Source organism: Bombina bombina, chromosome 2 (genome assembly GCF_027579735.1).
Source record: "Bombina bombina isolate aBomBom1 chromosome 2, aBomBom1.pri, whole genome shotgun sequence".
Taxonomy (NCBI): domain Eukaryota; kingdom Metazoa; phylum Chordata; class Amphibia; order Anura; family Bombinatoridae; genus Bombina; species Bombina bombina.
In genome coordinates this window covers 575,450,485-575,465,173 of record NC_069500.1, presented here as the reverse complement: position 1 = coordinate 575,465,173, position 14,689 = coordinate 575,450,485, and the positions used below count along the sequence as shown (strand labels likewise).

Sequence of the window (14,689 nt, the reverse complement as noted above, 5' to 3'; positions counted from 1 at the left end):
CATGATTTAAATAGGGCATGTCATTTTAAACAACTTTACAATTTACTTTTATTAACAATTTTGCTTTGTTCTCTTGGTATTCTTAGTTGAAAGCTAAATCTAGGAGGTTCATTTGCTAATTTCTTAGACCTTGAAGACTGCCTCTAATTTGAAAGAATCTTGACAGTTTTTCCCCACTAGATGGCGTTAGTTCATGTGTTTCATATAGATAACACTGAGCTCAGGCACGTGAAGCTCCTAGGAGTCAGCAATGATTGGCTAAAAATGCAAGTCTGTCAAAAGAACTGAAATAAGGGGGCAGTTTGCAGAGGCATAGATACAAGGTAATCAGAGGTAAACAGTATATCATAACTGTGTTGGTTATGCAAAATTGGGGAATGGGTAATAAAGGGATTATCTACCTTTTTAAACAACAAAAATTCTGATGTTTACTGTCCCTTTAAGAGCCTGAATCATGGTATCAATGACCAACTCAGAAAATCCACACTTGGATAGAATAAGGCGTTCAATCTCCAAGCAGTCAGCTTCAGAGAAACAAGGTTTGGATGAAGGACCCTGAAGTAGAAGGTCCTTACTCAGAGGAGATCTCCACGGTGGTAGAGATGACATTTCCACTAGGTCTGCATACCAGATCCTGCGAGGCCACACAGGAGCTATTAGAATCACTGACGCCCTCTCCTGTTTGATACGAGCAATGACTCGCCAAAGGCGAGCAAATGGAGGAAATAGGTATGCCAACAGGAACTGCCAGAGCATCTATCAGGAAGGCCTGAGAATCCCTTGAACCATACTTTGGAAGCTCGGCATTCTGTCGAGATACCATCAGATCTAATTCCAGTACCCCCCATTTGATGGTTAACCTGTAAAACACCTCCCACTCCCTGGGATGAAAATCTGTCTGCTCAGGAAATCCGCTTCCCAGTTATCCACTGCCGGAATGTGGATGGCAGATAGACAGCAATGGTGACCTTCCACCCATTGAATAATCCAAGCCACCTACTTCATGACTAAGGATCTCCGAGTTCCCCCCTGGTGGTTGATGTAAGCCACTGCGGTTATATTGTCTGAATGGAACCTGATAAATTGGGCTAAGGCCAAGTAAGGCCAAGCCATCAAGGCATTGAAGATCGCGCTCAACTCCAAAATATTTATGGGGAGAGCAGATTCCTCCTGAGACCAAAGTCCTTGCGCTTCAAGGAGTCCCAGACTGCTCCCCAGCCCACCAGGCTGGCGTCAGTGGTCACAATCATCCATGAGGGTCTCCGAAAGCATGTTCCCTGAGACAGCCACCATTGGAAGAGAGTCTCCCGTTGTCTGATCTAGAACTATCTTCTGAGACAGATCTGCATAATCCCCGTTCCATTGACTGAGCATGCATAACTGCAGAGCTCTCAGGTGGAATCGGGCAAAAGGAACTATGTCCATGAAAGCCACCATCAGACCAATTACCTCCACCCGTTGGGCCACTGATGGCTGTACAGCAGATTGTAGAGATAAGCAAGAGGAAAGAATCTTTGCTTTTCTGACTTCCGTCAGGAATACCTTCATTGAAAGCAAATCTATAATTGTTTCTAGAAAGACCACCCTTGTGGCCGGAACAAGGGAACTCTTTCCCAAATTCACCTTCCATCCATGAGCACAAAGCCAAGACAACAAGATCTTTGTGTGAGATTTTGCAAGTTGAAAAGATGGCGTCTGTCACAGAATGTGCTCCAGATAAGGCACCACTGCAATTCCCCAAGACCAAATCACTACCAAAAGCCCTGAGGACCTTTGAGAAAATTGTGGGAGCTGTGGCAAGGCCAAAAGGAAGAGCCACAATCAAAGTGTCTGTCCAGAAAGGCAAATCTTAAAAATTTGTGATGATCCCTGTGAATGGGAACATGGTCAGTTCATGACGACTATAGACCTGAAGGACGCGTACCTCCCTCTTGCACTAAAGGAAGAATGGAATGCATACTTTCCATTTTAAAGGACGGCACTCTGAGAAACTTGTTTAGACACTTTAGATCTAGAATATGCCTCCTTTTTTGGGAACCATAGATTGGAATAGAACTCTAGACCCTGTTCTTGTACTGAAACTGGAACTATCACTCCCATAAGTGAATGGTCCTGTACACATTTCAAGAACGCCTCTTTATTTGGTCTACAGATAGATAATCTTGAGAGGTGGAACCTGCCCTCTGGGAGGAACGGTCTTGAATTCTAATTTGTAACCCTGGGATACTATGTCCACGGCCCACAGATCTGGAACGTCTCTTATCCATGCATGAGAAAACAGTCTGCGCCGCACTTGATCTGGTCCCGAATGGGGGGCAAACCCTTCATGCTGACACTCAGCTGCGGACTTCTTTGATTGCTTCCCCTTGTTCCAAGAAGGCTTGGACTGTTCCTGCTTGGTAAAAGAGAGGAAAGACTTACATCTGAAGTTACGAAAGGAACGAAAACGACTGATGTTCTTTCGGCCTATCATCAGAAAAGATCCTTTACCACCTGTGATATCGGAAATAATTTCTGCCAAACAAGGTCTTACCCTTGTAAGGAATCGCCAAAAGTTTAGACTTAGAGGAAACATCTGCTGACGAAGGCTTCATTCATAACGCTCTGCGTGCCAAAATCAGATGGAGACCCTGATGAATATACATTTTTTTTTAAGTAAGCCTCCAGCTTCTTGTCCTTGAAAGAGCAACTATCCTCAATGGGAATAGTAGTTCTCTTAGCCAGGATCCCGCCTGCCATGACTCCTTAATGGAGTCAGCCACCAGGAACATCTTTCTAAAAACCAGAGACAGGGAAAAAGGAATTCCAGGTCTCTCCCATTCCCAGGCAATGATCTCTGTAGCACGGTCTGGCACAAGAAACACACCTGCACAGAGAAGGGAACATCAAAATATCTATTTAATGTGCTAGATTGTTTAGGGTTGACAACAACAGGGGTATCTGGGTCGTCCAAGGTAGCCAAAACCGCCTTTAACAAAACACAAAGGTGTTCAAGCTTAAATCTGAAGAAAACAACTCCAGCATCAGAAGAAGAAATTATACTATCCAAATCTGAGATCTCACACTACCTCTTCAGACTTGTGAGAAAGAGCAAGTTTGTTAGCCTGGACTGGATCAGAAACCTTACTATCTGATTCTCTTCTTGTGTCTTCTCTGAAGCATGGGAATGCCAGCTAACACCTCAGATACCTGGGCTGCAATTTCTACATGCAAATATACTCCTCCAGGAGATTGTGAGGAACTGCAGGGCACTAAATGTGTTAAGGCTTGGGACATTTGAGGAGAAAGCTGCGGCACTGCCTGAGCAGCATAAACCTGAAAGAGTGGTTGCTCAGCAACAAAAACATAATTTATGTAAGAACTTACCTGATAAATTCATTTCTTTCATATTAGCAAGAGTCCATGAGCTAGTGACGTATGGGATATACATTCCTACCAGGAGGGGCAAAGTTTCCCAAACCTCAAAATGCCTATAAATACACCCCTCACCACACCCACAAATCAGTTTAACGAATAGCCAAGAAGTGGGGTGATAAGAAAAAAGTGCGAAAGCATAAAAAATAAGGAATTGGAATAATTGTGCTTTATACAAAAAAATCATAACCACCACAAAAAAAGGGTGGGCCTCATGGACTCTTGCTAATATGAAAGAAATGAATTTATCAGGTAAGTTCTTACATAAATTATGTTTTCTTTCATGTAATTAGCAAGAGTCCATGAGCTAGTGACGTATGGGATAATGACTACCCAAGATGTGGATCTTTCCACGCAAGAGTCACTAGAGAGGGAGGGATAAAATAAAGACAGCCAATTCCTGCTGAAAATAATCCACACCCAAAATAAAGTTTAAATGAAAACATAAGCAAAAGATTCAAACTGAAACAGCTGCCTGAAGTACTTTTCTACCAAAAACTGCTTCAGAAGAAGAAAACACATCAAAATGGTAGAATTTAGTAAAAGTATGCAAAGAAGACCAAGTTGCTGCTTTGCAAATCTGATCAACCGAAGCTTCATTCCTAAACGCCCAGGAAGTAGAAACTGACCTAGTCGAATGAGCTGTAATACTCTGAGGCGGAGTTTTACCCGACTCAACATAGGCATGATGAATTAAAGATTTCAACCAAGATGCCAAAGAAATGGCAGAAGCTTTCTGGCCTTTTCTAGAACCGGAAAAGATGACAAATAGACTAGAAGTCTTTCGGAAATTCTTAGTAGCTTCAACATAATATTTCAAAGCTCTAACAACATCCAAAGAATGCAATGATTTCTCCTTAGAATTCTTAGGATTAGGGCATAATGAAGGAATTACAATTTCTCTGCTAATGTTGTTGGAATTCACAACCTTAGGTAAAAATTCAAAAGAAGTTCGCAACACTGCCTTATCCTGATGAAAAATCAGAAAAGGAGACTCACAAGAAAGAGCAGACAATTCAGAGACTCTTCTGGCAGAAGAGATGGCCAAAAGGAACAAAACTTTCCAAGAAAGAAATTTAATGTCCAATGAATGCATAGGTTCAAACGGAGGAGCTTGAAGAGCCCCCAGAACCAAATTCAAACTCCAAGGAGGAGAAATTGACTTAATGACAGGTTTTATACGAACCAAGGCTTGTACAAAACAATGAATATCAGGAAGATTAGCAATCATTCTGTGAAAAGGAACAGAAAGAGCAGAGATTTGACCTTTCAAGGAACTTGCGGACAAACCTTTATCTAAACCATCCTGAAGAAACTGTAAAATTCTCGGAATTCTAAAAGAATACCAGGAAAAATGATGAGAAAGACACCAAGAAATATAAGTCTTCCAGACTCTATAATATATCTCTCTAGATATAGATTTACGAGCCTGTAACATAGTATTAATCACAGAGTCAGAGAAACCTCTTTGACCAAGAATCAAGCGTTCAATCTCCATACCTTTAAATTTAAGGATTTGAGATCCTGATGGAAAAACGGACCTTGCGACAGAAGGTCTGGTCTTAACGGAAGAGTCCACGGTTGGCAAGGGGCCATCCGGACAAGATCTGCATACCAAAACCTGTGAGGCCATGCTGGAGCTACCAGCAGAACAAACGAGCATTCCTTCAGAATCTTGGAGATTACTCTTGGAAGAAGAACTAGAGGCGGAAAGATATAGGCAGGATGATACTTCCAAGGAAGTGATAATGCATCCACTGCCTCCGCCTGAGGATCCCGGGATCTGGACAGATACCTGGGAAGTTTCTTGTTTAGATGAGAAGCCATCAGATCTATTTCTGGAAGTTCCCACATTTGAACAATCTGAAGAAATACCTCTGGGTGAAGAGACCATTCGCCCGGATGAAACGTTTGGCGACTGAGATAATCCGCTTCCCAATTGTCTATTCCTGGAATATCAACCGCAGAGATTAGACAGGAGCTGGATTCCGCCCAAACCAGAATTCGAGATACTTCTTTCATAGCCAGAGGACTGTGAGTCCCTCCTTGATGATTGATGTATGCCACAGTTGTGACATTGTCTGTCTGAAAACAAATGAACGATTCTCTCTTCAGAAGAGGCCAAGACTGAAGAGCTCTGAAAATTGCACGGAGTTCCAAAATATTGATCGGTAATCTCACCTCCTGAGATTCCCAAACCCCTTGTGCTGTCAGAGACCCCCACACAGCTCCCCAACCTGTAAGACTTGCATCTGTTGAAATTACAGTCCAGGTCGGAAGAACAAAAGAAGCCCCCTGAACTAAACGATGGTGATCTGTCCACCACGTCAGAGAGTGTCGTACAATCGGTTTTAAAGATATTGAGATATCTTTGTGTAATCCCTGCACCATTGGTTCAGCATACAGAGCTGAAGAGGTCGCATGTGAAAACGAGCAAAGGGGATCGCGTCCGATGCAGCAGTCATAAGACCTAGAATTTCCATGCATAAGGCTACCGAAGGGAATGATTGTGACTGAAGGTTTCGACAAGCTGAAATCAATTTTAGACGTCTCTTGTCTGTCAAAGACAGAGTCATGGACACTGAATCGATCTGGAAACCCAAAAAGGTTACCCTTGTCTGAGGAATCAATGAACTTTTTAGTGAATTGATCCTCCAACCATGATTTTGAAGAAACAACAAAAGTCGATTCGTATGAAATTCTGCTAAATGTGAAGACTGAGCAAGTTCTAAGATATCGTCCAAATAAGGAAATACCACAATACCCTGTTCTCTGATTACAGATAGAAGGGCACCGAGAACTTTTGTAAAAATTCTTGGAGCTGTTGCTAGGCCAAACGGCAGAGCCACAAACTGGTAATGCTTGTCTAGGAAAGAGAATCTCAGAAACTGATAGTGCGCTGGATGAATCGGAATATGCAGATATGCATCCTGTAAATCTATTGTAGACATATAATGCCCTTGCTGAACAAAAGGCAGAATAGTCCTTACAGTTACCATTTTGAATGTTGGTATCCTTACATAATGATTCAATATTTTTAGATCCAGAACTGGTCTGAAGGAATTCTCCTTCTTTGGTACAATGAAGAGATTCGAATAAAACCCCAGCCCCTGTTCCAGAACTGGAACTGGCATAATTACTCCAGCCAACTCTAGATCTGAAACACATTTCAGAAATGCTTGAGCTTTCGCTAGGTTTACTGGGACACGGGAAAGAAAGAATCTCTTTGCAGGAGGTCTTATCTTGAAACCAATTCTGTACCCTTCTGAAATAATGTTCTGAATCCAAAGATTGTGAACAGAATTGATCCAAATTTCTTTGAAAAAACGTAATCTGCCCCCTACCAGCTGAACTGGAATGAGGGCCACACCTTCATGTGGACTTAGAAGCTGGCTTTGTTTTTCTAGAAGGCTTGGATTTATTCCAGACTGGAGATGGTTTCCAAACTGAAACTGCTCCTGAGGATGAAGGATCAGGCTTTTGTTCTTTGTTGAAACGAAAGGAACAAAAACGATTATTAGCCCTGTTTTTACCCTTAGATTTTTTATCCTGTGGTAAAAAAGTTCCTTTCCCACCAGTAACAGTTGAGATAATAGAATCCAACTGAGAACCAAATAATTTATTACCCTGGAAAGAAAGGGAAAGTAGAGTCGATTTAGAAGACATATCAGCATTCCAAGTTTTAAGCCATAAAGCTCTTCTAGCTAAAATAGCTAGAGACATAAACCTGACATCAACTCTGATAATATCAAAAATGGCATCACAGATAAAATTATTAGCATGTTGAAGAAGAATAATAATGTTATGAGAATCATGATCTGTTACTTGTTGCGCTAAAGTTTTCAACCAAAAAGTTGAAGCTGCAGCAACATCCGCCAAAGATATAGCAGGTCTAAGAAGATTACCTGAACACAAATAAGCTTTTCTTAGAAATGATTCAATTTTCCTAACTAAAGGATCCTTAAAGGAAGTACCATCTGCCGTAGGAATAGTAGTACGTTTAGCAAGGGTAGAGATAGCCCCATCAACTTTAGGGATTTTGTCCCAAAACTCTAATCTGTCAGACGGCACAGGATATAATTGCTTAAAACGTTTAGAAGGAGTAAATGAATTACCCAATTTATTCCATTCCCTGGAAATTACTTCTGGAATAACTAAAGGAGATTTAAAGACCTTGTCTAAACGTTTAGATTTAGTATCAAGAGGACCAGAATCCTCAATTTCTAATGCAATTAGGACTTCTTTAAGTAAAGAACGAATAAATTCCATTTTAAATAAATATGAAGATTTATCAGCATCAACCTCTGAAACAGAATCCTCTGAACCAGAAGAATCATTAGAATCAGCATGATGATGTTCATTTAAAAATTCATCTGGATAAAGAGAAGTTTTAAAAGACTTTTTATGTTTACTAGAAGGAGGAATAACAGACATAGCCTTCTTAATAGATTCAGAAACAAAATCTCTTATGTTATCAGGAACACTCTGAACATTAGATGTTGATGGAACTGCAACAGGTAATGGTATTTTACTAAAGGAAATAATTTCTGCATTAACAAGTTTGTCATGACATTTAATACAAACAACAGCTGGAGGAACAGCTACCAAAAGTTTACAGCAGATACACTTAGCTTTGGTAGTTCCAGCACCAGGCAGCGATTTTCCTGAAGTATCTTCTGGCTCAGATGCAACATGAGACATCTTGCAATATGTAAGAGAAAAAACAACATATAAAGCAAAATTGATCAAATTCCTTAAATGACAGTTTCAGGAATGGGAAAAAATGCCAAAGAACAAGCTTCTAGCAACCAGAAGCAATGAAAAATGAGACTTAAATAATGTGGAGACAAAAGCGACGCCCATATTTTTTTAGCGCCAAATAAGACGCCCACATTATATGGCGCCTAAATGCTTTTGGCGCCAAAAATAACGCCACATCCGGAACGCCGACATTTTTGGCGCAAAAGAACGTCAAAAAATGACGCAACTTCCGGCGACACGTATGACGCCGGAAACAGAAAAGATTTTTTGTGCCAAAAAAATCTGCGCCAAGAATGACGCAATAAAATGAAGCATTTTCAGCCCCCGCGAGCCTAACAGCCCACAGGGAAAAAGTCAAATTTTTTAAGGTAAGAAAAAATTATTTATTCAAATGCATCATCCCAAATATGAAACTGACTGTCTGAAAATAAGGAATGTTGAACATCCTGAGTCAAGGCAAATAAATGTTTGAATACATATATTTAGAACTTTATAAAAAAAAGCGCCCAACCATAGCTTAGAGTGTCACAGAAAATAAGACTTACTTACCCCAGGACACTCGTCTACATGTTGTAGAAAGCCAAACCAGTACTGAAACGAAAATCAGCAGAGGTAATGGTATATATATATATATATAAGAGTATATCGTCGATCTGAAAAGGGAGGTAAGAGATGAATTTCTATGACCGATAACAGAGAACCTATGAAATAGACCCCGTAGAAGGAGATCATTGCATTCAAATAGGCAATACTCTCCTCACATCCCTCTGACATTCACTGCACGCTGAGAGGAAAACCGGGCTCCAACCTGTTGCGGAGCGCATATCAACGTAGAATCTAGCACAAACTTACTTCACCACCTCCATAGGAGGCAAAGTTTGTAAAACTGATTTGTGGGTGTGGTGAGGGGTGTATTTATAGGCATTTTGAGGTTTGGGAAACTTTGCCCCTCCTGGTAGGAATGTATATCCCATACGTCACTAGCTCATGGACTCTTGCTAATTACATGAAAGAAAGTCTATCTTTGTACATTAATGTTCTCTCAATATAATCAGAACAAAAAGGCAAAGGGGGTTCAACTTGGTTATCTAGACAAAGCTTGCATTCAGCAGGAGGCACAGACTCTTGGTCCATCTTGCAATTAAAAAATTATACAAAAAATAAAATTATTTTAACACTGTCCCTTTAAGAGCAGTCGTTCCCAATAGTAAAAACGACAGCTAAACAGGGCTTAATATACCCTCTTAAATTTACCAAAAGTTGAGAGCTAATTAGTGCCCAAACCTCTAAGTAATTGAGGCTAAAGAAATGTTAAAAACAGGCTACCCTACACCTCAGCATTGTCACTGATGTGCCTACCTGCCCCCTCTGCACTCCAGACTCGTAATCCGCTGAAAAAACAGAGCCTGCAGTGTATTTCTAACAGCTCCGTTACTGTATGTAGAGGCTTGCTGCAACACATCCACTTGCACTATCAGCTACGCCGCTATAATGAAAATCACGCACTTAGAAAAAATCTACCACCTCAAAGAAGGACCCGCCTTCCTCTAGTATTACAGAGGCAGTCCCGGCGGCCATAATTAAACACTTAATACTGCTCTGTGATATGTCTCAGGAGTTAGCAGTCTAAACTGAGACATGTCCAGACACATCCGTTTCAACACCAGATCCAGGGAATACTACTGAGCCACCCTTAAGTGAAACACTCTTAAAGCCTCAGTGCCTGCTCCCTGCCCAATGAATCCTGTTAGGTAATAGAGGAATTTAGTCCCAAATAAAGTGCAACCACCTAACTTTAGTGCCAGTATTCTGTTTCTCTCATAACAAACACAAAAATGGCACTTACCTGCACCTCTGGCTGTCCGGCAGGAGGACAGCTCACCAGGTATGATAGGAAGCCACTCCTCACAGAGACCTGTGAAAACAAGAAAGGACAGAGTAAACCTACTCTGGCTTTCTATGCAAGGGCAGCAACCTGTTAAGAAAACACAGTGAGGCCCACTACTCAAGTTCTTAACTGCTTGAAAGCTACCACAGCCCTACTGAAGAGACTAACGTGGAGTACAGCTATACCCAGTCTTAACAGGAAAGATCATAGCAAACCTACTCTGCCTTTTAAAATAATAAAATCTTGATTGAAGAAAAATCTTTTATAGACACCAAACTTCACTTCTTTGCACTGAAGGCAAAGAGAAATGACTGGGGATTGTGAGAAGTGGGGATACTCAACAGCTTTGCTGTGGTGCTCTTTGCCTCCTCCTGCTGGCCAGGAGTGATATTCCCAACAGTAATTGAGTACGCTGTGGACTCACCATATCTTAGGAAAAATCTGTGCACCGCTCTGATCCTCAATATCTCAAAAAAAATAAAATATAATAGTGTAATATTGTAACAAAATTGTGTCCATTAATATTTATGTCCAGTTTGTACTCACATAACCTTGAGCGATCATAAGTACAAGTGTTGCACGGTCCTGAAAAACAAGGCTGTCCGGCTCAGCTCCCATCGATATCCTTTAGATTACTCCTACTGGAAAGTGTAAAAGTGTCTCAAAAGGAAAAATAAGAAAAAAATTGTGTGATACTGTATATAATAAATCAAATATATCTAAGTGAACACAAACTCCCACTTTTCAGGAGCTAATATTAAGCCCCAATATAACAGCGGACCTGATATAGGCTACCAGGTAAAGCCACACCTTAAAGGGACACTCAGGTTAAATTATACTTTCATGATTCAGATACAGCATGTAATTTTAAACAACTTTCCAATTTACTTCCATTAAAAAAAATGTGCACAGTCTTTTATATTTACAATTTTTGAGTCACCAGATCCTACTGAGCATGTGCAAGAATTCACAGACTATACACGTATATGCATTTGTGATTGGCTGATTGCTATCACATGGTACAAGGGGAGTGGAAATATACATAAGTTTGAAATTTGTTATTAAAAAAATCTACTACTCATTTGAAGTTCAGACTAAGTGCTATTGCATTGTCTTATCTTGCATTTGTTGATTATGCAAATCTAATGTGTTGACTGGTCCTTTAAGGTAACTTTGGAAATGCTTCCTTAAAATCTCTATATATTAAAAACTTTAAAAAACAAAAAATACACATCAGGATCTAAGGACCCTAAGGGATACGATGTAAAACAAACAAATAGCTTTTTATGCAAAGTCTCCAATGAGGATGGCAGCGGATTGTTACTAGTAACAGTGTATGCATTCAACTACCGATCCATCCAAGGAGAATGCCTTCCACTGTGACGTTACTGATCAAGTGTATTCCCGGCATACGTTTCACCACAACAAGGGTGTTGTAGAAGCGTTTCATCTCTTCTCTATATAGGCACAAGTCTACCAATCACAAATGTCTGACACCTTTAATACCACATTAAGGATTTATCAGAGATGTTCTTGTTATTTATCCTACTGACTCACAAAACCAAATATATCTAATAAATCATATCAAGGCAATATATACAAATATACATATCATCTAATCATTATAAAACAATATATATAATAGTACAGAATATCAAATAATTTTATATATTAAGACCAAAACTAGTATAAGATAAATTATATGGTTATGTTAGGAAGTGGCACAGTTCAAACCCCACATTTAGACCACAAGGTACCAAAGTTGTTGAGTTTGAAAATCCATTTAATTTCAAACTTGGATAATTCATTTTCTCCTATCTGCCCCCTCTCCAATTACTGCTTAGTTTCCCAATTCCCATAAAAAGTAACCCACTAGGATCCTGTTCATGTTTTTCTTTAAAATCTAAAGAGACAGGATTTTTGTGTGAACCTTTTCTTATATTATAGATATGTTCATATATCCTAGTCTTAAGAAAACTAGTTGTTGTCCCGATAAAGAACAAATTACAGCAGCATACTGATATACCACATATTGACTAATACAAGTTATCAATTGACCAATCTCATAACGTTTGTTACCATCACTGGAATAGAAGTACTTCTTATTAATAAGTATCTTTACTAAGAAGATGTATTCCTACACAATCTTTACAATGTGTAAAACCCTTTATTTCAGTCAGCCAATTTCATGGAACTTTATCCCTAATATAACTTTTAGTCATATGACTTTATTTAAATTAGATTCCGTATATCTGTTAATAAAGCATAAAGTGTAGAATCTATTTTAAGTATCCCCTAATGTCTTTCTATAATATATCAGTTCTTAATTGTTTTACTTTAATTTTACGAGGCACTTTGAAATTGCAATAAAATAAGTTATGCATAGTAGAACATTTTTGCTATATACAGTTAATTATTTTGCCCCCTTTTCCTGTAATTTAAGTATGAATTAACTAACATATCTTTTCCTAATTAGCAGGGTTTTTTTTTATAAAAGCCAAACAATAGAGGCTGTGTGACAAGCCATGTCATGTCCAGGCTCAAGTATTAGTTGACTTCTCTAAATAAGGAAAGTGTTGGATTGAACTTGACCATTGAAAAACACATTATTCTGTTGTAATAACATTGAGACTGCTATGTGAATCTACTGAAAGACAAAAAAAAGTTGCAATTACAAAACTCTCTAATGTGCCTTTACTGCATATAATGACTGAATATTCTGCCCATAAAGTTTAAGACTTCCAGTTTATTTTAGTATGGTCTAAATCATGTCACTTAAAAAAAACAATATCAAACAATCACAGTGGATCATTCCCTTGTATCAAAAGAAAAAAAATAATAATACAATCACTGGTTCAACAAAAACGCAACAATCTCTATTGCAGACTGTTTTATTTACTTAAAAGCATTTGTTGTTCTACCAATAGCAATTTTGTTCTCAAAATGTAAAGACTGATGGAAACATTTTCGTGTTTGGAAATAGAAAGATTTTTTTTTTTTTTTTTAACATCTGGTCCACTGCTTAATATGATGTAACATTTTTTATTATAAATATGTAATTTGCGTCCCAAAGTTCAATTATAAAGAAGGTTTTAATTACCAACACAATCAAAGGATGTCAAATGAATACAAGACCCATGGAATGCATACATACATTTTTGCTTTACAGTGATTTATCTTCTAACTGCTACAATCTTACTGAAGTTGATTAGTGGTGATTAAGGATCATGCATTTGAAAGAATGCTTTAAAAACTGTAAACATTTAAAGTTTTAAATAAAATAAATCCCCCTGTAAACAAAGATGCAGTATAGACAAGAGACATCGCCATTGTCCCTGAAGATGCCAAATTTATTTACAAGTTGACTAGTTAAGACTCGTATAGAGGGTTAATTTCTCACAATGAAAAAGAAAAACTAAATTTCAATTAAAAAAAAAATTTTGATTCAAATATTCATGGCCTATATATAGTGCAATGCAAGATGTCCGCCTTTTTTTTTTTTTTGCATGTGTGAGTGCCCTATTATTTTATAAATATTTTATTTGCAAAACATAGTTTGACAGTAATGCATAAGTGGATCTGAAATATGATAAATTATAAGCAAAAAAGTAATTTTCAGGAAAACTGTTTCCTTTGTAAAGTGTTCTGTCATATGGTGCAGATAATTATATCATACACATGCAATTGTTGTACAATATTTCTGAGAACATCCCCTGATGAAAATAGTTGTAAATAAAGTACTCTGAGTATAAATATGGGCATTGGACTAAATCGTGGTATATCCTGTAATATTACACATACACACTTTGCTTGTATTGCACATGCAAATTTCAGAGTAAAAGAAAATAGCCGTTGCTGTCACCAGACTTCTAAATTGGAAAGGTAAGCCAACAAAATATCAAACATGCATGAGACAGTATGGTCACTTTACTTGTTCTCTGCATATTACAAACCAACCATAGTATTTTCTTCTCTAGTGGAATTGTTCATGAGAACTATTCTGTACAGGAACCCTCAGTGAATTCCAGATAATTTAGCAAATCCTAAATTTTAATAGGGATTTTAAACATTCATACAATTCAAACAGACAGGCACTGTTATAGTTGTATATACACCTAAAAAACATACTTTCAAGTCTCCTAACAGCCTTGCAGATACTTTTGTGGGAGAACTTTTGAAAAAGGCAACTGCTAAAAAGGAGGTTGAAAACAGATGAGAATCTTAAGACAGGCCACCCCATAATCATTTCAATCTGTAGGCTAGTGAATAGATAGAGGACTGAAGCCTAAGTTTATGACATTTACAACTTGACTATAAACTATCACAGTGTAGTGGAATATGAATAGAACTTCACAACCTCTGTAACAAAGTATAATTACAAAGTCTATATACACCATGTTAAACAATATACATATAGACAGTTACCAAAAGAAAAAAAAAAAGATTTCTTGGTACTAAAGTATTTACTGTAGCAAATCAAATATATTTACACTTTGTACAAATACTTGACCTCAACAAAAATACAAAAACATCACAATGAAAAAAAAATAAAATAAAAATAATTTTAGTTTTTTTTTTTTGTTTTTTTTTTTGTTTTGTTTTTTAACAAGTACAGGAAATTGACTT

General features: G+C 38.2%; 1 protein-coding gene across 10 annotated transcripts in view; it reads right to left on the bottom strand.

The window, feature by feature from the left end:
* Positions 1 to 12,940: 12,940 nt before the first annotated feature.
* Positions 12,941 to 14,689, bottom strand: part of TLE1 (TLE family member 1, transcriptional corepressor) — a 97,256-nt gene continuing 95,507 nt past the window's right edge. For all 10 annotated transcript variants that reach the window (XM_053702460.1, XM_053702461.1, XM_053702462.1 and 7 more), the window contains one exon: positions 12,941 to 14,689. This exon is cut by the window's right edge and continues 410 nt beyond it. The gene's annotated coding sequence lies outside the window, so the exon portion shown is untranslated.